The sequence below is a fragment of the Anomalospiza imberbis genome, chromosome 13 (assembly GCF_031753505.1).
Source record: "Anomalospiza imberbis isolate Cuckoo-Finch-1a 21T00152 chromosome 13, ASM3175350v1, whole genome shotgun sequence".
NCBI classification, from domain to species: Eukaryota; Metazoa; Chordata; class Aves; order Passeriformes; family Viduidae; genus Anomalospiza; species Anomalospiza imberbis.
Window position 1 is genome coordinate 11776218 of NC_089693.1, and position 24590 is coordinate 11800807.

Genomic DNA, 24590 nt, shown 5'->3' on the forward strand with positions numbered 1-24590 from the left:
CTACACTTCTTAATGGGCATTATTTTAAGGACAGTTAAGGCCTATGCTTAGTCACTTCATCACTGACTAAAATACAAACTCTGCTCGTATGCCCTTAAAGAGATTGAAAATAAATCTTTAAATAAGTACTTAGCTTGCCTTTAAAGCAATGTGGTTTCTTTACTATGATAAAGTGATAAAAATACATATGAGATCATAAAGCTCACAGTAATTTTGTTGCTAAAGAAGTTTTACAGTTATCTACTTGAATTCATTTGGTTTGAAACTTGCCTTGGTCTAGCATTTTTTTGAGTTGAAAACATTTTTTATACAAACAGCATGTGATTGAATATAACTAAGCTTTTTTATACATATGTAAAGTGGACAAAAAAGATTTTCCCTAAGTAAGGAAATGCTATATATAGAAGGAAATCTGAAGACTTTCAAGTCACAGACTTCAGGAGGTTTGTTAACACCATCCCCAGGGAGACAGAAAGACAAACAATAAAAAAGCAATTTCCTGCACAGGAACATACAGAACATCAGAAACACCTAGTAAAGAGAACAGTGTTGTGCAGAGTGGAAGTCATTTATCCTGCTGGTTCATGTTTTTCACTCTACTAATCATCATTCCCTGTTACCATCAATGGGAGGTGCACACTCATCAGTAGGTAACACTGAGTTTTAAATATTTTTGATAAATGTCACAACCTGAATAAGCCAGAGAAGGTGTAGCCTCCACAACTCTTGAGATGTATAGTGTGGAATAACAGCTCTGGAGAAGAAAGAATGCTACAGGGCATGACTGTGCCATCAGAATTGCAGAGCCACTGGGGACAGAGCAGTCTCTGCCCTCCAGAGCTGCCCCAGGCAGCACCATGGCCAGGAAACTGCACCCCTAGGGGGTCATCGTGCTGCTGCTGAGGGAAAAATCCTGCATGCAGACCTTCTGCAACTTCTTCTCAGACCTTGAGGGTGGCAGACCTGGATTGTGGTAGGAGTTGGACCAGATGCTCTTACTTGACTTTTTCCTTCTCTTTTTTCTTTTTAGCAGACACGCCACAAAGGAGTTAATATGACCACAAACACACAAAATTGGTATTTAAAGTTACTTCCACTTGGGCTCACAGACACACAGCTTTCACAATGACAAAGGGGAACCAGAAGCTTGTCCATAGCAAATAAAAATTAATCCTGGGACAGTGCTGGCTGAGCCATTGAAAGCAGGGGACTGATTCTGCAGTAGCAGTTATTTAGGTAGAGCAGACATCACGGAAGAAATGTTAGATGGCTGCACTGAAAGGGTTTAGGAAGAGCAAGATGTGCATGGATGTGTCAGATTTCAACAGATGGATTGCTGATTTGGGGTTTATGTAATTCAGAGCTGTTCTAACAGAGTACTCAGGGACAGACATGCAAAGTAACAGAATGTCAGTATTTAAGAAGCTTTGCCATGTCTTCACATGCTTATTTGGAAAAAAAGATGGAAAGAAAATATCCAAATTATTTTTTCCTTCATAAAAAGAACCCCAAACACAGACATAAAAAAAACCCAAACCAAACAGAAAAAAACAAACAAAACCAAAAAACTACAGTGGCAAAAATCCTTTCTTTGTGTCACATCCCAGTTAGTTTTGTGCATTAGTAACACTGTATTTAAATTAAAGCAATTTAGTACATTGTAAAAGGCATCTTTAAGCTGTATAGCTTTCAAAATACACTTTGCAGCTTTACATTTCTGTTTAATAATATCTTCCTGAATTTCAAAGCAAATAAAACTGGAAATTTAAGGACACTGTAAAGATACTGGGTTAATTTCTTTGTGCAACCTCCCATATGATAACTTTTCAAAATCTGGTGATAAAGTACTGGGCTGTCAGCAGGATCTTAATGACAGCCTTAAGCAAGTTTTTCAGTTGTATCTATTTCTCCTCCCATTCCTGTCTTGTCTGATTTTACCTTCACTATTTTTAGGTGAGGAATGTCTTTCATTATACCTGTGCAGTAAGAACCCTGAGATGTTTTATGAAAAGCATGTAAATACTAATATCAGTGCAGGGCATGGTCCCTCATGGTACTTTTATAGGTATATTATCAGAGGGCTTTCTTCCCTACCAGAGAGAAAATCTGCACTTCTGCAGTTCACACATCTTAAATGTGAAAGATATATATGCATTCAATAAGGACTTCCAGAAGTTTTTTTATGAAAAAGACTGCAGTTTGTACACTACTTTATCTTAACCAGACTTGACTTTTTGTCACATTAATCAGATGACTGAAATTATTTTTTTCAATAAGCAGGGCTACTGCATATCATAAGACAAAGGAATGTTACAAGCAAATGTAGAAAATTCATATTTTTATCAATTGAGCTAAAGAGAACACACATTTTTCTCCTCCATGTTTCTATTTGTTTCTGATTCCAACTCTTTTGCTTTCTGGCACTGAAAATATGTTTGGAATCAAACAAGACCCCACAATTTGAAGTTATCCTGCGTTACTTTGTTTTGCTTTTCCCTTTAATATATTCTTACTAAAATGAGGAAAGCCATTCACCCAGAGAGAATTTACCAGAAAGAGTTTGGCAGCATTAACCTGCTGATGACTGCTGGTATAGTCTTTGATTCAAGTCTTTGCAGGGTGGGATCAAGCACAAAAAAAAGATCCTGACCAAGTGATTGGACACAGGCTTTCCTGCATGGCCTTCGTACACACACCGTGGTGTAACACTGCATCATCCATGAGAAACCTGCTGTAAGCCACAGGGAAAAGTATTCCCACCTCACATAGAGCCCCTACTTTCTTTACAGCCCAGGTTTCAGTTCTTGCACATAAAGGAGTTTGCGTGGACTTCACAGATATAACCCATCTACACAATTATCTTCTCAGGAGGTGCTTGCTGCCAAGCTCCCTTGTGTGCGGGCCAAGGAATATGGACATTTTCCAGTCCTGTCTGTTAAGACTTCCCTGCAGGAAGCTGGCTTCCTAGGGTGTGAATTTGTGCTTTAAAACCATCTGCCCTACACTGCTTCATCTCAGGCAGTGCCTTAGTGGAAGAAACAATAAGTCCTGCTCAAAGGTCACAAGGTCTGGTAACCTGGCACTAACCCTCATATTCTACAAAGTCAGATGAAATACAACAAACTGCAAAGTCAGCTCCAGCCAAAACATAGCTTTTCTTTGATACAGCTCTGAGAGTCACCTAGAAACACAGGTTGAAGACTTCCTGGTCAACAGCTGTAGTGGATAATGTTATTTTCATTCTTTCACTTCTCAAGATCAGTTTATTTATCTGGAAATGAAATCATGGCAAGACAATGTTTTCCACAGTCACATATACTGGAAGAATGCTGAACCCTGTTAATGCACAGAAGGATCAATGTCTGCTGGAGAAACAAGAGGCACTCAGCAAGTTTGCAGCCAGGGAGATTCAGCCTGGCATTAGGAAAATAGAGTTAGAACCACTGAGAAGGAATGTGTGTCTTCAGGAGCAGATCAGACAACTATCTCTTCTAGCCTGTTAGCCTTATCTCAGAGAAAGGAATGGATTAGGTGACTGATGTAAAGGTTTTTTTTCCTTCAACTCCAGGTTTCTATGGCACTGAAACAACACACAGCAGTTCAAAGCTTTAGCTCAGTGATGTAAACCATTTTTTACACCAAACCTAACTCACTTTCCATGTGAGGAGACAGAATAACCTTTGCCAAAACTCAGTACTTAACTTCATCTCATTTTAACGCTGACAGTCTTTTAGATAAAGCCTCCAACTGTTCTGGAGGGTATAATTCCTTCACTTAATAGCTGTGTAGATTGTCCCATCCTAACATCAGCCAAACAGCCCTTGCCAGCTGTACCTCATTCAGTGATCAGTTACCTAATGACATTGCAGGTGAATTTTAACACAAACATTGCTTTCCAAGGTGTAAATGCAGACAGTTTAGTTGCAGAGGCTCATAAAGACAGCTGGAAAAAAGTTTTAAAACACATACTCAAATATTCTTATCCTCCAATCTGCAGCAAGCCAAAAAACCATAGTGGCATTAAGCCAGGAGATCAGGTGCACCCCTTGCTCTCAGATCACTTTCACAATCCATTCTCATCTGCCTAGAATCACCTCAGATTGATTCCTCCCAGCATCACCTCGGGTACTGCTGATCCTTAATTGCTACAGCGGGCACTGCCCTGCAGACTGGATTGGCCTCACCTGTCTGGAAGCCAGTGTTCCTGCAGGAGCCAGGTGCAGCCACCTTCTGTGCCAGCTGGCTTTGAAAGCAGAAAGAGCCAGTCCAAATCATCAGCAGATTATAGCTGGTGGTCTGTCAGTAACATTTATACTCCCATACCCTATAGCCACCATTGACACCTCATGGCAAACTTCCCCCTCTTAATTAATAGTAAAATGTGTCACCCATAGGTAGATGCAACTTGACTAATGCCTACTAGAAACACTTTGTGGGTATAAGTTACACCTGGAAACAGAGGAAGGTGGATTTAAATTAAAAATACAGCATCTACTCCCAGCCTGCAAACTGATTGTACACTGATATAGAGCTCAACAGTGCAGTGAGCCAGGAGACAAATGACTACCAAGGGTAGGTGCTGAGGAGCAGACACACTTTCTGTCAAACCAGACAATGTAATTTTATACCTTAAACATCATTTTATACCTTAACACAGCTATATATAGCAGGAAAAAAGAGTCGTACTAAAGTAGACCTGTTCCTGAAGTGACCTAAGATAGACTAAACAGACCATCTGTCTTGGGACTCTGATTTTTAACCAGAAATAAAAAAGAATGTTAGAACCTATGAGCTATAGTTAGCCTTAGTTCTTATTTCATACTGCTTTAACTTTCCCCTGGAAAAATGTAAACAGACTGAAAGAGGGGGAGGGGAAAAAAGGTTTTCTAAAGCTTTATTGCTTAGAGGGAAGACAATGGGGAAAGTAATTTTTCCTCTCAGGGAGAGAGCTGCAAAGTCTCTCTGAGCTGTACAAGAAAAGCACATCAGAGCAAAATTACTGAAGTGCAATGCACAAACAAGACTACTATAACAAAGTGATTGGGATCACATTCAGCTATGCTGCTGCCAGAAATAAACTTATTAAGCCTTGATGATATTAATTTGAATATTAAAGGAGATACACATTCATTGCTCTTCTAGATGAAAATAAAACACCTCAACAGAAAGCAGCTAAAATGATATAGAGCTGTATTCCCGAGGACCATGTAAACTTGCACTACAAGAAAATACCCTTTCTGTGAACTCCTCTTGAGCATGGAGAATGTACTTATTTATACTGATTATTCCAATAGTTTCCTCTCTTTGTTTCAGACTACTAATTAATATCTCTGCTTTAAATAAGCAACAAACCAAACAACAAAAAAAAAAAAGCCAAAACCAAACACAACAAAAGTGAAAACCACAAAACCTGAACAAGCAAAAATCCAGACATTGCCAATCTAGCTTTACTTTTAAAGTCAGAGATTGAAGAGATGTCCTTTAAATCATAGTCAGACAGGCTAGTGGACGTGTCACCACACAGAGTGCCAGGGAAATTGACTCCTTGGGTCTTGCAGAACTTTGCCAAATGCCATGCCAGACACCACTATGAATGTATGACTAAAGAACTACAATGTCAGATTTTTACATTTAGCTTCTTTCAGCAAAAACAATGAAAAACTTGTAGGAGTAGTTGTATCCATTCTCAGTTCCATGAGATAATGAAACAAAACTACAGCAACCATGCAGACAACACCAGGTTCCACCTGTACCTGCTGCCAGAGCAACAGAAAGGACCACAGACCCCGACCCTATGCAGACCTGGGGCACTGTGACAAAGCCACCGTCTCTCACAGAGGTTTTGGCTGCAGGCCCCAAGTCCTGTTGGACAGAGCAGTCCCCAGGTGGGACCAGGGCTCCTTCCAGCCCGGCTCACCATGCCTCACAGCAGCAAAACCCCAAACAACAACTGAGTACACTGTGATACCAGCAAAGCAATTCCTCACAGCAAGCAGCCCCAAGCAGAAAGACAAAGAGCCAGGAGCTGCTCACTCACCTCACAAGCTTTGTGTCCCGTGTTCCAGCCTTCCACAGCCACCTTCTCCTCCAGGCTTCCCTGCAGGAATAGCCCCCCTCCCCTGCCTCTCCCACGTTTCTAGCCCCAGGTGCAGCTGGGCAGTGCAGCCCTGGCTCTGCTGATGGGGAGCACCTGGTGCCATGGGGGGTCAGCACCACCGTGCTTGGGTCAGGGCTCTCTCCCGGGAAGGTGCCACTGCAGAAGGGCTGGCAGGTGCCCCATTGCCTCCTGGCACCCCTGTTCTGCCCTCGGTGCCAGGTGAATTTGCCATCACAGGCTGCAGCACTGCCTGGCACAGTGGTGGTGCAGACACTGAAGTTCTGCATCCTGTAGGAGCTGTGCCCTCAGGTGACCCATGAGACCCCAGGACTTACATAAAGCATAAAGCTCATCCCTTGCAGGGCAGCTTTCCCAGCTCCCAGGAGAGGCAGTGTTACCATGTGTGTCTCCCATGGCTGCATGTGCTGTGTGCCTCGGACACATAATCCAAAATGTGGGTACCTGCCTCATCTGACTTTGAGCCATCAATTTTTGTCCTACTTTGGTACTTCAAAGTCTGCTTTTTGGTTTTCTACTTCAGTCATCCCTGTGTTCAAAAGCAGAATATAAATAGGATCACAGAAACCAATCTTCCATTTCTTCCAGAATAAAAATTAAATCTGCACTATTGATATCATCATATGCAAGTAGCAATCACAGAGTAGAACTACATAGCAAGTCATAAAAGGATTCATCAAATATTAAATAATTTGATTTTTAGTTGAACTTTCAGTGGTCAGACTTTTTTAAATTCTGTCAATATTTTTGAAAAGCATTGACAGAATTGTCTTGCAGTATAAAGTTGGTTAATACATAAAATAAGTATCTTCAGATCAGAGTAAGGCAATTTAAATGCTCAAAATACCTTATTATGATTATGAGGAAAAACATAATTGCCAATTTGCTACTAATAAAATAGATTTTTGTTTATTGTGTAACACTGAAACAAGGCCTAACCTTGCAGCATTAGTTTGGCAGAATTCCCATCAAGTGAGGAATTAGTGCTAGACATAAGTCATCACATGGGAAGAATGCAGGAAATATTTTTCTTATTAAGCCTTACAAGTTTTTTCTGGAGTAGCTAGCAGGTATCCTCAGCTCTGGGGATGTTAAAGGCTTACATGTCATCATGGACTGGGAAAATCACACTGTCAAGAGCACAAAAGGGACATAGCACTGAAGTAGGGAAATAGAAATTTAAAATTAATTTACTGTTCCACTCTTAGGTTAGCCTAGGTGGAAGTTCTCAATCTGGAAATGATGTTATTTGGGTCTCTGTCTCACATCCTTTACATGTATTTCATGGTTGCTAAGAAACAGCAGCATTACAGCAGAGTAATCATTTGTACTTCAGTCTAAATTGTGGTTAATTAGCTGATGTGTGAAGTGGGATCCCTACCACGAGCAGAAAGAGATACCGTTTATGTTAAAAGCACAAACCAACGCAACTGACAAGCTGAGGATTCGTTCTCAATCAAAATGTTCAAATGCTAAAAAGCTTTGGAAAGTTTACATTCCCTGGAGTGGTTTGTAATACATGGGAAGGATAAAGGAATCATGATTAGCTGTGTCCCAGAATCTGTCCTTTTGCAGGCCTTAATGAAAATTCTCAGCTTGAGTGTGAAATCCAGTGGGTACAAAACAAAAGATGATGTGATTGGATAAATTAAAACAAAAGGAATTTGTTTTCTGACATGGATAGTGTATATGGCAGGACAAGGTTTACAGCTTAGGAGAAGGTGGAAGTAAAAGATGCTACTGGGCTTTTTTAGAAGATTTGAAGGTATAATTTTATGTGGAAATTATTTGAGACTAAAAATGTTTAGGATATGCAAAATAACTGATTATCCTTTTCTTCTGTATTTCTCATTTACCCAAACAAGGGTAAACATCACAGTCTTGAACAGAAATCAGTCTTGGCTGTGTCATTTGCCAGGGAATTTTCTAATTAGTGCCTTTGTTGTAGTCAAACAATCTTGTCATTTGATTTCCAAACAGGAGTGAAAATTTGATATTTCATTAGGAAAGAACAATGAACAAGTGCCTGATATTTGAATGACAGATCTTTCCAGCAAATTTGAGATAGCACTGATACTATTTTTTAACTAAGTCAAGTAAGAGAATTTTAAATACCTCAGAAACTGATTGCTGTGAAATCTTTTTTTTTTTTGGTACAATTTTAGATAATATACAATTTTCTTAAGTTCTGCTTGGAGAGGAAAAGAATATTTTGCTGCAGTATCTTTTCCTATTTCTTTTCCAAATATGGATGTTATGGAGAGACATTTCTAAGACAAGTGCAATGAACTTCTCAGTTCTTACTGAGCAGAGACTCTGACAGACTATCTAGGTGCCAAGTGTTAGCATTAATAACCATCTCAATCTATGCTCTGTTAGCCTTCATTTTAGTAGCTATTTTTAAGAGCCAAAATGCTTTGTGTGATGGTTTATTAAGCAGGACATACACTGCAAACAAAAAGATATTTGTGTTCATTATGCTATCAGAGCTTTCAAATTACAAAAATGTAGAAAATATGTTTTAGATCTTTATATGTTAAAAATATGTCTATTTTTGTGTGTGTTTCTATTTCCAGACTAGGGTTCAAAAGTTATTACTCTGATTGTTTCTAAAGCTTCTATTTTCCTTCCTCTCCCTGATGGCAAAAAGAGTCATACATCTTGTAACAAATCAATGTTTATTTCATTTTGCTACTGATTGGGATGTCAGAGGGCTTTTAAGATGTATTGTAAATAAATAGTTTGAGTGAGGCCACATTGGCTGTGCCCCAGAGGAGAAGCTATGGTAATTTTTGGAGCAGCCCAGTGCTATTTTGGGCATGAGCTGAACAACCAGCTGTTGTCACTGGGGCAGAAAGAGATTAAAGCAGGGGTGGATGCAGCCTGGCCCAGGAGAGGAGGATTCACTGTGCAGCCAGAAGCACGTGATGAAATGGATGAACTGAGCAGAACTGGGGGTGGAAGTGGGATAAAACTTCCCTTTCTCCCACTCCTTCATCTATTGATCCAAGCTCAGATTGTAAAATTCATATGAGTAAAAAAGATACCTGTAAGATGCACTTCAATAAGGACCTAAAGAATGTATATTGCTAAGGGCTTGTGCTGGTCTTCAGCAATCTGGAGAGCTCTGCAGGGATTCTTTATATATCCTATTGCCCTCAGATAACGCAGAATAAGAAAATCTTCAATTCTAGCAGGGAAAGATTGTCCCTGGTGGATCATGGCTGGTAAGAGTTTCACAGAAGATTGCTGGCTTGTGAGAATACGGTTTTCAGAAGCACAGTGGACATTCCACAGAAATCTGTTGAGGGCCACTCTGTTGGAAGCACATAACTATTTTAGTGTTTTGTTACTCTTTGAATGTCATTGTGAAAACTGTTGTTGCCGATTCCCAAGTCTAATGCATCGTTTGATTGTAAGGGATGTTACTTGAGGGACTGACAGCCCTACCTGGGCCTAGCAGAGTGGCTTTACATTTTTTTAATGGGAATAGTCTGTGAGTAAAGCTAACCATGAGTTGGAGTAGCTCAACTTTAGTAAGGACAAGCTCATCCACAGACTTGTGAGTGCTCTTTGGCTGATGCCTCACAGACCACCTCTCTTCTGGCTTGTTCCTCAGGACTGCATTGCCCTGGAGTTCATGGTGTTTTGGCTGTGCAATGGAAAACAAAAGCAGGGATAGTCTGCACATGGTCAGGAACCCTACCTAGGGCACATCACTCACTCACTGAATTCTGTCAGTGGAAGACATTCTCAGCAAGAGCTGCCATTGAATGTCTCCCACACAGAGATGGTTGCAGCATCAATATAGATGGTACTTCTGTGCCCAGAAAACTTGGGGTCCTGAAACCAGCCCAAAGAAATCTTTATTGAAAACAGTAGACAGGTCTGTTGTTGCTGTTGAGTCAGGGAAGGAAAGAAAGACTCCAGTCTTCAGAAGGTGAACAGAAAATATTAATAGAAAGTAGCACGTCTTTTATAGTTCGACTTGCTAGGCTGAGACTTGATTGGTCTCAAAGTGAAAACCTCTCACACTATTGGTGAACTATGAATAGCACACTCTGGAAAATCGTATCTATAAACAACCTGTGCAGAAAGAGAGATAATAATTGTTTTAATTCTTTCTCTGAGCTTTCTCACAGCTTCCTCACAGCTTCCCAGGATTATCCTGGGAGAGCTATGTCTCTCTCTGTTCAGAGGATATGTGATTACCACAGTCTGTAAGTGCCAATCCCTTAAGGGATGGGCAGCATGGCTGGACAATTCCACTCTGTGGGGAGGAGAGTGTGTGTCAAGCCCTCTTCTACCTGCAAGACTGCTGCACATTGTTCCTGGGATGCTCTTGGAAAGGCTGGTGGAGATGCAGACCTGTGACAAAATGGATTTGGCTTCCCAAATCCTCTGGCTGAAACTCCTGAGTATGGCATGGGCAGCAATAGCCACTGTTGCAGCATCTGAATTGTCCCAGCAGAAAGGGAGGAGCTGGCAGGACCTACAGCCACTGGGCAAGGACTGCATTCCTGCGTTCCCAGAGGCAGGCTCTGGCAGATCTCTGTGCTCCAGTGTTTCAGCTTTCAAAGGAAGCTTTTGGAAAAAGGCTATGGAACAGCCACTCAGTTTCCACTTGACAGAAAGCAGCACTTCAGTCCCACTAACTGTAGATTCTTTTTAGAGAACAACCCTAGAAATGAATCAGTAAAAGGCACAGCACAAAATAGGCTGCTGTTTCAACTGGCAACTGCGGAATGCACTTGTATTGGGCTATTTCTGTCTTCCTTGTACAGGAATAATTTCCATAATTTTAAATAATTTTTCCAAGTTACACAGGCTGGCTTCATTTTCCAGCACTAATCGAGGAGAAACCTTTATTTAAATCTTGTAAACTATCATGGGTGAGTAGATGAACCCGTAACAGAGCTAAATAAATATGCCAGATACCCAAATGAGTTTGTTATCTGCTCCAGAGTGGTGAAAAAAATAAACAATTCTGATTAAATCTTTGAGTGGCAATCTTCCAATCCCAGCAATAAAGGCAGGCCCTATGTGCTCTGGAGCTGACATATTTCTTCAGCATAGAACAAAGTGAACTCTGCAGCAACGATGACTATAGCCAGCCATGGGGAGGAATAGGCACTCCCAAGGAATAAGAACTCAATAGTCTACTGCAGTGTTTTCAGTGTTCTATTTAATTTTGCAGATTATGTAACTTTTTTCAGTTCAGAGTGCTTACAGTAAATTTAGGCTTATAAAGACTTGACTAGGTTTTCATAATTACCTTTTTCTCAGACAACTTGGACAAAGTTCATGGGCTGCTGGGGTTTTTATATCCTCCAGGTCTACAGTCTAGGACTCAGCCTAGATATAAAGATGTAACTTTCTATAATAAGCTTCACCCAGGAAATAAACCAGTGGAGAATTGTGGAATTTTTTCCCAATCAAGACCTGGTGCCAGTGTGATACCACACGTGAGTAGTGCTGCATGACCTCCCTGTAAACATCTGAGCTTCATCCAATACAAGGAGGAAAGGGAATACTTTAGGGCTTAGTGATTTTTTTTTTGTCCAGCATTTTTCTTTTTAATTAATTTGTTCTTTATTTCCCCTCTAATAAATTAGACATCATGGACTTTCATCTGTCTCTTTGTATAACCTGAATTGCACAGGCACAGCCATGGAAGTCAGTGCTTTCAGCTCTGCACTCTTTACTCAGGTTTTTTAACACAGTCTTTATCAAAGATTGAACATTACAAATATAAATAAGCTATCTGAAGTTAAAAGCTTTGAATCTTTGTATAACAACTGGTTCTAAATAAAAGCAAGGACTGAAGCACCAGCAGCAGCACTTATATGGACAAGAAAGACACCTTTCATGTAGGGAGTACCTAGAGAGACTCCTACTGCTCACCAGCACATGAAAGGAGACCAAAGAGGAGATGTGTGAGACTTCACTTGCATGAGGTTAATACATTGTCTGCTTGAATCATGAAAAAACAGAAGCAAGAACACAGGACCCTGAGAAGTTAAAAAAGAAAAAAAACCAAACTACTCAGCCTGATTTAATTGGAAAGCATCACTTGGCTGGCTTCTTCAGTAATTGTTGGAAGCCATCCCAACTCTTTATATATTTAGAAGTGATACAATTCAGCTCGTAAATAATTTTTTAATAAGCGACAGTGCTCCCAAAATATGTGACTTAACCCTTCAATGTGTATGACAAATAGGGTTGTTCCTTTCATGCTTCATACATTTAGAACATTTTATGATAACAATAATTTCTCTGTTGTATATTTTAGAACTAGGATATCACAATACATGCATTTGCTGTCCTCTGAAATGACAAAGGCTTTGGACAGTAGGTAACAATGGCAACTGAAACAATTAGCATTACCAGTCCTATGGTGTCACAGAGATGAAATTATCATTAAGGAGATCTACATAAGTGTATGCAAGATTTGATTAAAAGGCAGTCTTTGCACTGCAAAATCTAGTGGTGCTGCGTTGTCACTGAGAATCAAAAATTTCCTGGAAAAAAAAAAATTGTGTAACATATCTATGCATAATTTTTTTTCTGGGGTATTTGGTTTGTTTTGATGGTTTTGTTTGGGATTTTTTTCCAAAAAGACAGCAAGTCTACATGACCAAGGTCAGTATCAGCTATTAGTCTAAAGAGGAGGACTGAGCTGGATTCCCTATTGTATGGGAGAACAATTCACTTTTTCAGCCTAAATCAGTGCAGCAAGGCGAACTCAAATGGCAGACTCAAGAAGAAAGGGCTGAAAACCTGGGAGATTGACAGGAAATCACTAGGAATTTTAGAAAAAATGCATGCACTTCCAACAATATTTCAGCCAGCCAATATTTTCTATCAAAATAGTTTAAGAATTCCAGCTTACACGAATGCTAGAGACAGTCTGGAACTTGTGATTTTCCCTGCTATCAACTGCATAAGTAGATAAAGCCGTAGTATTTGTCCAGTCTTAAGTCTCATTAGGTGCAGAGGGGGTATTGTTCTTCAGTCAACCTATTAAAAATAAGTCTGGTGAGGAGAGTGCTCCTTCTCTGGGTGTAGAACTGGACCAGTGTGCCAGCACAGGTGCTGGTGTACACCAGAGGATTTAGCTCATTTTAAAGAAAAGCAAACCTTTTCAGAGGCTGATTCTGTACCTAGGGACAGAGGATATAGGAAAGACCACAAATTATTTTTGATTCAGGGGTTATGTTTTTCTATGACTTCAGTGCAAATTTCAGCCATGCCCTGACTCATCTTTGGGATATTATTCAATATAGCTATGAAACATTAGATTGCATGAACAGGGTCACCTTAGAACTGGCAAAAAATTAGGACATATTTGGAAAGATATGAGGAAGGGGGAAATCAATATTTTTTAATTCAATTTCCCAGCAAGATCTGCTCATTTAACTCAGAACATACACTATAAAATGACAAAGCTATTCACATTAGAAAGTTTAAGCAGCGCTTGGCTGCGAAATCCCTGGCTGTTAAGGAAGAGTGTTTTCATTAGTTTCAATTGGCTTTGGGTTTAAAAAAAGTAACAAATAGTGCTGAAAATCAGCAAGGTGCCAAGGCTGGCAACAGGGAGTCCCCTGAGCCTGCAGCCATTCTAATCAGGGTACTGCTGAAAAGCTCTGTTCTGAGAGCTGTTCTCTGGCAATGGAGAACGAAAGGAAAGTCTTTTCATTCACTTCTTCCCACTTCAGTGCCTCGGTCAGGAGTGACTGAGGAGAAAAGGCTCCTTATGGCAGCTGCTCAAGGGATAAGGATTTGATATTTTCACGTGGGGGTGGCTTTGCTGGTGTGACCAGCCCCTCGCAGTCTGTCCTAGGACCTCGAAAGGGTTACTTTGTTCCACTTAGAGTGTTCAGTTCATTTCTGCACATCTCAATTAGGGAAAGTAGCCCCAGCAGCTTTACTCTGGAGCTCATTCATGAGAGTGCTGCAATGTGACACTGCAAACTCTGCAAGGAATCCGAGGAAACTTTTTTCATGGCATCTTTTAAAGATCCCTCGTAAACCTTTGAAGTTTTTGGGGGTTTTTTAAGTCCATTTTCCTTGTACGACAAAGAAAGATTGCACAAGCAGGACTGGAGGAACAGAGTGTGATTATAGTTGCCCATATTTAACCAAAATACAGTAATTAGCCTATGTGATAAAAATGACGGCCAAGAAATGACATAGAACTAAGAGTTTCAGAAATCATACAAATCTTTCGAGTTTGGTAGAATTAGCCTATTATATTTCAAAACTCCAGGGGCTTTAAAGCATCCACTGCACACGTTTCTCCATTCCTGTCTTTGAAGCTGTTTATTTCCTTTACTGCTTTACTGACCCATGCCTGTGGCCTCTTCACTTCTGAAGCAAAGATAACGCCATTAAAAGTCACTCCTAAATGTAGCAATTGACAGAAATAATTTATATCCCCATATTCCAGATGATTTCTATTATTTTGTGGTGAGGAAAACAAAAAAAAAAAAAAAAAAAAAAGGAATGAGGAAAGAGCAGACACAGTAAGATTTCAGCTTGTTCTCTGAGAAGTTGTCTTGGTGAAAAATAAACATGTCTAAAAGAAACCAGAAAATAGTCCTTCTCTTCATTTGCTAATTCAGTCCCCAGTGAGGAGGGTGAGAGCCTGAGTATGAGACAGACATACTTTTTAAATTCAAGACATTAATTCAGACTGGAGCCACTGTGCAATGCAGGGTTATGATCTGATAGCTGTGGGAAATCAGAACAATAACACCAAATATCTTGTACCAAAACACATTCTGGGAAAGGTGGTGAAGTGCACCCAAAAATATATAATGGTTCATTGGGATATGTCCCCTTTAAATAGTGAGTTCCCCCTAAAAGAGTTAGGAAAGGGGACCTACTGGAGATTAAGTCAGTTTTGGATGAGAAGTGGTTGAGTCAAACCTAAGTACATCATGGAAAAAGAAAGCTCTGTGTCATCAGATGTGACATCATCATTTTACCTGGTCACTTTAGGCCGTTATCACTTATTTCAGTAAAGACTTTCTCTCATGGAACTCTGAATACAGCAAAATAATTCTTATCTATGTAAAAGGAAGTAGAATGGAGTTCTAAATCTTGTTCATATGCAACCTTTGAGATCCCCAGCTATTTCAGAGGCAAATCCCCATACAGCAAATGCTCCTCCACAAGGCAGTATTTTCTTCACCTTTGTGAAGAAAAAAATGCAAGTATTCTCTTTAAAAAATTTGTTTTCTGTAGCTTATCTGAGCAGATAACTTTTTTCTTACTACAACATCTTAGCCATATATTTCAATTTTTGCAAATTTCCCTTTGGAAAGAAAATTAACGGAAAAAGCTGCCTCCAAATGCATATAGTTTCATTGATTGTAAAATAAAGAATTTTTATGGGTAAATGTAAAATAAGAAAGCAATTAAATTGTATTAGAAGAAGCCATTACAGGAATGCCCAAACTAAGACATCAAAGTGCACATATTTAGAATATTGAAATATGCTAGATTCTTTTTATAGTGTTGAACCAAGTTTTATTCTGGAACAAAGCAGATTGCCGTACAATTCTCAAGCATCTCTAGAATTTTACAAACCATACCTATCAGATTGTTAATGAGATTTATCAGGTTCCATTTGACCAGTTTACAAAGCAGTATCATTATTATAACCATCTTGATTAAGAAACTCAGCTGCCTTGCATAAACCGCGGCATATCATCACATTTATACAATTGTGTTCAGAGCATTAATGGTCTCACTTAAGCAAAGGTCACTGGATACAAACCCCTCTTCAGCTGCTGTCTTAGGATAGATCCTTTGTGTGAGTTCCAAGAAGAAATTGCATCAGCCAGCCACGAGCATGAGCATGGGACCAGAACACACACAACGACAGCTGACTTTCTTATTTTTACCCCACTCTTTCCATTTGTCAGAAATCTTGCAATCTCCAACCTGCTGCTTGGATTTATAGGCTATCTCTCACTAGATAAGAGACAGAGTTCTGGTATCTGGAGTTTTACTTCTTTGATAAAAGCTTTCCACAAGCAATTTGGTGTATATTAAAGTCAAATAAATGTCCACTGAAGCAACTTTACACTACCACCAGTAGGCTGCACTTAATGAGAGCTCACACAGTGGGGAGTCTGAGAGGCTCACTGGGGAGCCCATTTGCCATAAGAAAATGCAATTTTATCACAGACATATTTTGCATTGATTGTTAAATAAGCCAAAAAGCTAAAGCTTCTGCATGTGCTTTCTCTGTAAGCATGAGAGTATCTGATATTTGGGGAGAAAATACTGAAAAGTGGCAGGTGGCTAAACACCTCCTGGCTTTAGGCTTGGAGAAAGGACAGACAGCTGACTGATGGGGAGGTGCTGCTCCTGAAACAACCCTTGAGAGACCCGTGGGCAGGGAGGGACCAATGCTGCCAGAAGCTGAAGAAACGCAGATGAGCAAAGGCAGGCCTGAAGAGCTCCATGCCAAGGGGACCTCAGCAACAGCATCAGGCCCAGAGGAGAACAGATTGCTGCAAAAGGAGCTATTTGAATAGACTTGAGTGGGGAAAGGGGAAAAAAATAAAAAAGAAAAGCAGGCCAGCTCTCTTTGGCAGCAAACCCTGCTCACTAAGGTGAGGCCCACAGGGTTAAATTGCTGCTCAGTTATTTGCCAAAGGAAGCTTCAGCTATACTGAAGCGTAGGGCTTGACAGCATGAGACTAGGACCTCAGATTAGCATTGGTTAAAAGGAAATAAGAATAAACAAAAGGGCTCTTCTCCCAGACCTTTCCTGTTGAATATGTAATGTGTGATGTCTCTATGCAGAGGACTGCAAACATTCTCTCTTTTGGTTTAAAGCATCCTGGGAAACTTCATTTAATTAATAATGACTGTTAGTAAAAGTTAAACAATTATTTTAAAGTATCATTCAGCTTGATGGTAGAGTTTATTGAAGTGTTCCTGCCAGCAGTTTATTCCCTATGAGCAATACCTATATTCAGAGCTCAAACACTGGATTATCACTCTCTAGGCTGTTTGATGCAAACCCACAGGTATCTCAAAATTATTGTGGTTTATGAAATAATAGTAATGAATTACACATATGCAGTCATTCCTTTGTAAGGCTCCTATCTCCATTTAAAAGCACAGAAATCTCATTTAATCAAAGGCTCTCTGCTTTCTGCTCATTCCTTGTGTACTTAAATGTGAATGTCCCTGGGTTATGCTATGGCAGCAGCTGGAGCACAGGCAGGAACTACAGACAGACCTTGTTGCAGGAAAATTCAAACCCTACAAAAGCAGGAACATGGGACTTATCTCTCTAGACAGGTGTGTGATAAGGGTTGCTAGACCCCCTCACTAAAGAGAGTTGGGCCAGTTACAAGAACTGGGCTCCAAGCAATCTGGCCCATCCCTGCATGACAAAGTCCTCTCTGGGGATTGCCCATCTGCAGCAGGACATGCCAGAACTGCTGAAATCCCCCTTCATGAAAGGAATTAACACTTTCCTTTGTTGTATAAGAAGTTGAATGGGAAACATAGGATTGGGCAAAATCCATTTTTTTCCCTATAGGACTGATGAGAGCGGAGCAAGAAGTGGATTTTGTCACGTTTCTTCAGGCAGGAAGAGCACTGAGCCCAGTGTCTGTTGTAGCACAGCATCCCCGGCTGGGTAATAATTACCATGATTCCATGAAGGCTGATCAATCACTCTATTATACTGTACTTATTAAGAAACCCATTGTCCTGACAGACAGTCTGATACACTTTTACCTAATTGGTCCTCCAATCCAAACACCATCGGCCAATTAAGAAATCACCCTTTGGTAAACAAATCTCCGTAACACGTTCCACATGTTCACAACAACAGGTGCAGCAAGTGAGGATAATTGTTTCTCATTCTTTTTTCTGATCTTCTCACAGCCTTCCCCAGGACAATGCCTGGGAAAGTTGTGCCTGCTGCTCTCTGTGGCCAGAGAGCTGCTGCCACAATGTGTCCTCGGGCAGGACTAAGAAATGCAAGATTAATTCTCTAGGAAAGAAGGATTTACCAAGTCCTACAAAGCAGCAAGAGGACAGTAAGCAGTATGTTCCCTCAGGTGGCTGCTGGTCTAGCTGAGAAAGCTCCACAAGGTGTTCAGTCTTTGAATACCATGTCAATTCCAGGAGAGATAACATGGATCCAAACTCACCTTTGGAAACTTTCTAGGTCAGCCTCGAGAGGCTGCCTATACTTAAAATGGCTCCAGAAGGAGAGGTAACAGGCCAGGGCCTCTGCTTCTTCAGCAGGTACCACAGATACTCTAAAAATCCATGTTCGTGATCAAGAAAGGTCTGCATTGACCGAAGTCCCTTCAGAAGTGTCATTTGCTTGGGTGGAATGAGTTCCTGCTGGTGAGCCCAGCATTCCCTCAGGCCGTGGGACTCTGTTATTCCATCCCCAGAGCCGAAGGCAGCAGCTCTGCTGGCAGCTGGAGCAGCCAGATGATAGCAGTGTGTGGGCTGAGCTGCATTGCTTTCTCTTAGCATCAGCCTGGGCCAGATTCAGTTCTTGTGGAGCCTCTCTCCAGAGCCAATGTCACTGCTGCCCTCAGAGGTTCCATTCTGCGCTGCCCAGCTGGATGCTCTCTGTACACGTGGAGGCATCATCACAAATCAGCCCAGTGCCCATGTACTCAGAGATGTCACAGAATTGAAACTATGAGGGATGGCACATTCTGTTTAACTGTGTGTGTTGTTGAGGCTTGTCCTGTCAGGCCTTTCTGTAGGTAATGCAAAGGCAGTGATTTTTGGTTTTTTCCTATGCAAAATCAATCCTGACTCCTTGGAGCTGCAGTGTTATGTAATGAGGATACATGTGCATACATACATACATATATATATATATAAACCCCCACACAACACATTGCTGTTACTCACATGCCTCAGAATAATGAAACAGACCTTCTAAGAACTCTCTTGACCATTTCAGCACTTTTCCAGCATCTTTCCCATTTCTGCTTTCCTGAAATAAAGAGCTGTACTCCGAGTGAACTTCAGCACCATGGGTGGTTACAGCCGCTGCTGTTAGTGTTATTAGAGACTGATGACAGCAAAAGCATCCCTGTTATCAGTATTTCCCTCCTGGCATGATGTGCTTTGCAATATGTATACACACAATGAACAAGGTAAAAGCACAAAACCAGATTATCTTCATGAGTGTTTATCCTCTGCAGGAGCTCTGACTGTCAGGTGTTATTTATGTTATTTATGGGTCAGTTACCTCACTGTGAAGATACTGATGCTTAACAGTTTACTTTAAACCCATAACAAGGAAACCATCACCAGTTGTCAAGTTTCTCCTCCTTTTTTTTTTTTCCCCAGTATAAATTCAGGATTTTTTCTTTCATTGGTGTACAACACTAAGACACGATAAGTTTTGGCAGATAATATTCATGCAGATTTTGAACCAAGGAGGAACAGAATTGACCTTTAATTCTACCTTCCCAGGTTTTCTGTCCTTCCAAAGGAAATAATCTTTTGCTTGTACTATAAGGCTCAGCTTTCATTAGCCTAGATTAAGTTTCCACAGTGGTCATTCCTTGTGGCAGGATTGCAGAGGACAAGTGTGAAGAATACAGCAGGTGGTCTGGTTCATGTGGAATAGATAGATATATTAACCTGTGTCCTTTTTTCCACAGGGATGGAATTCATCACATATTCATTCCTAGTGTTTTGTGCATCTTGATCAGATGCTTGACCTGACACTGTAGACAAGCAGTGTGGAGCAGATCACACAAAGGGTATATTAAAGTCCAAATCAGACTTCATTTTAAAGGAAAACAAGGTTATAGATCACATCTGAGGCATAAGGCAGCGTGTTCCTACCAACAAATCCCCAGTCAGATGCAAAAAACTTGTAAGAGATGGAGAGTGTGATGAATCCCAGCTGCATTGACCAGCATTACTTTTTCCTTTGTTCACGAGTTTTCCATTCAGAATCTGGTTTGGCCATCTCCCCAGCAAGTAATCTTTCTCTAGGGATGGAGAAGAAGAAACAAAAAAAAAGGAAAATAAAGTTACTCAAGGATTCTGCACAGCCTAATGTTCTGCAACCATAAAAATGTCTTTCCTTTTCTTTTGAGTAACCAAGCAAACAGTAAAGCATTGTTCAAAATAATAAGTAAATGGAGACTCTTCTAGTTTTGTTGTCCTCTTTGGGGAACAACACTAAACAGCAAACTTTTCTTCGAAGTAGTCACATCTTCTGTCCTTTCAGTTTCAGCTTTGCTGTTGCTAACAAATACTTTACAAGCACTTTCAGAAAGAAAACAAAGCATTGGTTTCACCCTGCATCGAGGAAATTGACACATTGAGGTCAGATTTTCTTGTAAAGGTGTGCAGAGCTCTAGTGCTCATATGTGGGCAGCTCTTTCAGTGTAGCACAGGCTTTATATCCTCTCTGTTGAAGAAGGGGGAAAATGCCTAAACTACAAGGAGAAGGAATTTACTCATTTGTTTGTCAGCAAGAAGCCGGTGACACTTAAGAATAAATTTTCTCTTTTAAACTTGTAACATCACTAGCTGATTTATAAGTATACCATTGAACTAACTCACTGCAGGTGGATTCTGCAATATCAGTCCTGGTGGTTATAATCAAACAGCAAACAGGGCGTGTTTCAGCAAGGCCACAGTGGGATTGTCTGTTACAAGTCTGTAAGGAAATTGTTAAAAAAAAACCCAAAAACTTCACATGAGTTAAAAGAAACCAGAGCAGGCATCATTCAGAAACTAATATTATCAGCAGCTCTTGCTCAGAGAGGAAGGGTACCCTTAGGTCTTTTATGAACTTGCATAAGCAACACTCCCTTCTGGTATTGTGCTGGGCTCATAAAGCTGCAGCACAATCAACAACTAATTGGGGCTGGAGGGAACAAAACTTCAAGCATCAGTGAAACCCTCCCTCCCACGCTGGAGCTCAGGTCTGCACCTGAAACCTGCTGTAAGTGCAAGAGTTCAACACCTGGCTCAGAAATGCTGGTGCTCTCCACCCTGCAGTGGGACACAGCACTGGGGCAGAGGGAGCACGGGATGCTCTGAAAGGCATGAGGAGAGTCCTTGCAGTGGGAGCCATGAATTAATCCAGAGCATCTTCTTTACCCCAAAAGACTTAAACAGATTTGGAAGAGTTGATGCAACTTGTGAAGTCCTTTTTTACCTCCTGCACAATCTCAGAATAGGAGCTAAAATTTTGGACTGCAGTCAGTGATAAATTAGATGTATTTACAACTCCAGGCCTTTGCATTCATGGAGGGAGTGAAAACTGTTAAAATACAGAGATAAGTGCACCCACATACCTCGTAAGTAATGATTCTGTGACATAGTATCTCTAAGGGGAGGGGTCAGAAAACTATTTCTTTAGTAATACACACACACATCTGCAGAGCCTCTTCTAGCAATAGTTTTGGGTTGGGGTTTTGAGTGGGATTTTCTGTTTGGTTAAAGGGTTGTGTTTGTTTTGTTGAGGGGGAGGGTTGGGTTTTTTTTTTTGTTTAGTCTGTCAAGGAACATCAGTCCATCATAGGATAAGCCTCACTTGAAGCTCCCTTATGCCCATGCCAGGCTCTCATGTTGGAGCAGGTTTGACATCCTTTGTTTGCTTAGTGACACTCACATCACAGTCCTACCCTTCCAGCTCTAAGACAGCCACAGCTGTGCCTCTCTGTGCACTGTCAAACAGCAGCTCCAAATGGGACCCTCCTCTTCCAGAGCTGTGAGAACTAATCAACAGCTTAAATTTTTTTTAATTGACTCCCCCAAAACACATACACAGAGAATAAAAATTAGACAATAAATAGCCTATGCAAAAGTTAAGGAAACCTTCTTTCCTTAATAGTTTTAAACATGTTGTGATCAGTCTACAGTGTCTGCTCCTGACTTAGGAAAGTGAACTGCTGTCAGACATTTCTGCCATTATTGTCCTCTTCACCTTCCCCTCATTTGATTTTGTTCTCTGGTATAAACAGAGTTTGGAAGCATGGCTGGAATTAAATGTTGGCATTAACAGCTCCTCTGGCCTTTTTATTTAGGGACCAACAGTATGTTTTTCCAGCTGCCCCTGATATCTGGCATTGGATTATTCCCCTTCCATCCATCAACTTCTTAATTCAAAACCAAGTGGTCAAGCAACCAAATACCAAATTAGGAAGACAATAGCACACAGTGTCCATAAAAAAGTATCTCCCTCTTTTTCCAGATAGACAGATGCCATTAACTCATATCAAGCTTCAAGAGCCCGTCCTTCCCCGGAATCCCCTTGGCCTCTTCCCATTTCCACACACCCTCCAGGTGTTACCCAGCCCAGCCAGCTCGCACTGGCTCAGTGCTTGGAGCACTGCAAGCAGAGAAGACACAGTGCTGTTGTCAGGGGTTTTGCCTGTTTTTAAAACCAAAAGCACACAAGCAGAGTGAATTACAGCTGTGTTTCTCACACCCCAAAGAGCCTGCCTGTCCCACAGAGGGGAGCAGACGAGCAGCGTGTCTGGGATAGCTCTGCAGGGGTGGAGCTGCTGCTCCATCCTCTCCCTCTGGACATGGCAGAACTCAGCTCACACAGCCACTTGGTCAGCAGCAGCTAGACACCTGCTGCAGCTGCATCCTGGTGTGGGTTCTTGGGAGTTTATTCACCTTGACCTGGTTTAGCAGAAATACTTCCCCCTTCCCATGTTCCTTCAGCCTCATGTTAAGCTACAGAGAAATGCCATCTCAGTTTCACAGCATCTTCAGACCAGCTACCCTTTGGGTCCCAATTGCTTGCTTTCTCATGGAATTTTGTACATCCCTAGAGCATAGATGTGGTTATTTTTCATGCCATTCTTAATATATTAGAGTCAAAAATAGAATTATTTTATGTAAAAGGCAAGGACGTTTTATCTCCGGAGAAAGAGCAGTGTAGTGCAACAGCAAGCAATTTGAAGGCACAAAAATAAACCCTCAACATTTTCTTCCTGAAAGGATGAGAAATGGGTGGGGAAAAAATAGCAATTGGTGAAGCAGTACCCAGTAGCTTGTTTCATAGCTGCACTTTAACTATTTAAAGCACACAGATTGCACAGAGGCCTTGTTTAATATTTAGGGCTGATATTGATGGGCCTTGCTTTACTAACAGCATATTATTTTGTTCCTACTGGGAACAACCAGCTCCTGCATGCTAAAGAGACTTCTTTGGAAGGGACAGAAAGCATTTGAGCTGCAGAAGCACAGGGAAATCTGACCCTGCCCTTAACCAGGAGTGGTGCCTGTGGTAACTGCCAAGCACCAAGCCCACAAAAGCACAGATGCCTCCACAGCCTTCCTCTCTCCCTCACCCTGCCAGAGGAGAGGATAAAAGAACACATGAAAACCATGCACACCCTCATCAAGAATTCAAGTCATCCATGAAACTGGACTGAAAGCCCCCAAGACCTGTGCAAGTGTCACAATGTTCAAACAGCTTTTTCAAGTTTTTGTTCAGAACAAATCTACCAGTTTGGAACCACTGCAAGCAAGTTCTACAGATCATTGACAAAGAGAAGCTGCTACAAAAATTGCATCTGGATAAAACAAGACAGCTGCAAGATCTTCAAAGGTTTCACATGGCTTTTAAGTCTCTGTGACAAACAATAACTTTGGCAAGAAAATCCTGTCTTTCCTGGATAATTGTTACCTTAGTGTGGAGGAACATGATGGTTGAATCCTTTCAAAGAAGCCTACAAGCCTTCCTTCCTTAACAAGATAATTGTTTATCATTCATTATATGCCTGATATTCCCCGAGAGCCTCTGTCCCTTCTAAGCAATAAACAACCCCTTAGCACATATCAAAGAACTCATTACAATCCTGTTGTGAAAATTACAGGGCCAGACATTAAAACAAGCATAATTTTCCTATAGAGATAATAATTATTTGACTAATTGGGTATTTTTGCCACACAGTCCCCATGATAGCTTCTTTTTTCCCTGCTGTGTCTTCTAGAAAGGACAGTGTAATAAATGTGGTAATTGTGGGAATGGAAAAGGACATGAAACACAAAATGTTTCAGAGACTGAAGTTAAATTCTTCAATAGTTCCTGCCCAAGGCTTTCTGGAGAGCTTATATTGGGGAAAAAAAAAAACTTCACAGACATTTTGAAGGCCAAAAACTCCTGGCCAATTAAAGATGCCCCTGAGTGGCACCAAGGCATGGGCTGCTGGGGTTGGTGAGCTATCCATGCTTAAATAAGATCTGGCTGTAGTGTTTTGGGTTTGCCACCATGCCTCTTTGGTCAAAGGAAGTGTTTTAGAGTAAAACTACCATCTAAAAAAACCCCACGTTAATATAGTCAGAAACACCTGTCTCAAAACAAGAACAGGATCAATCGGTTGTTGCAAGGGGTAGTAACCAATCTTCCCTTGTCAAAACTCTGCTGTTAGTGGGGAACCTTTTTGTCTGGCAGCATCAGGCAGAGCTAAACAAGCTTTTT

The 24590-nt window shown here is 40.9% G+C and overlaps 2 protein-coding genes across 2 annotated transcripts in view; one reads left to right on the plus strand and one right to left on the minus strand.

Annotated features, from left to right (window-relative positions):
- GLDN (gliomedin) overlaps positions 1 to 6075 on the minus strand; it is a 95914-nt gene extending 89839 nt beyond the window's left edge. Inside the window, exon 1 of the mRNA XM_068203939.1 lies at positions 6038 to 6075. The gene's annotated coding sequence lies outside the window, so the exon portion shown is untranslated. The remainder of the gene's footprint in view (positions 1 to 6037) is intronic.
- TNFAIP8L3 (TNF alpha induced protein 8 like 3) overlaps positions 1 to 24590 on the plus strand; it is a 46999-nt gene that overhangs the window by 12263 nt on the left and 10146 nt on the right. The gene's annotated exons all lie outside the window — the stretch shown is intronic.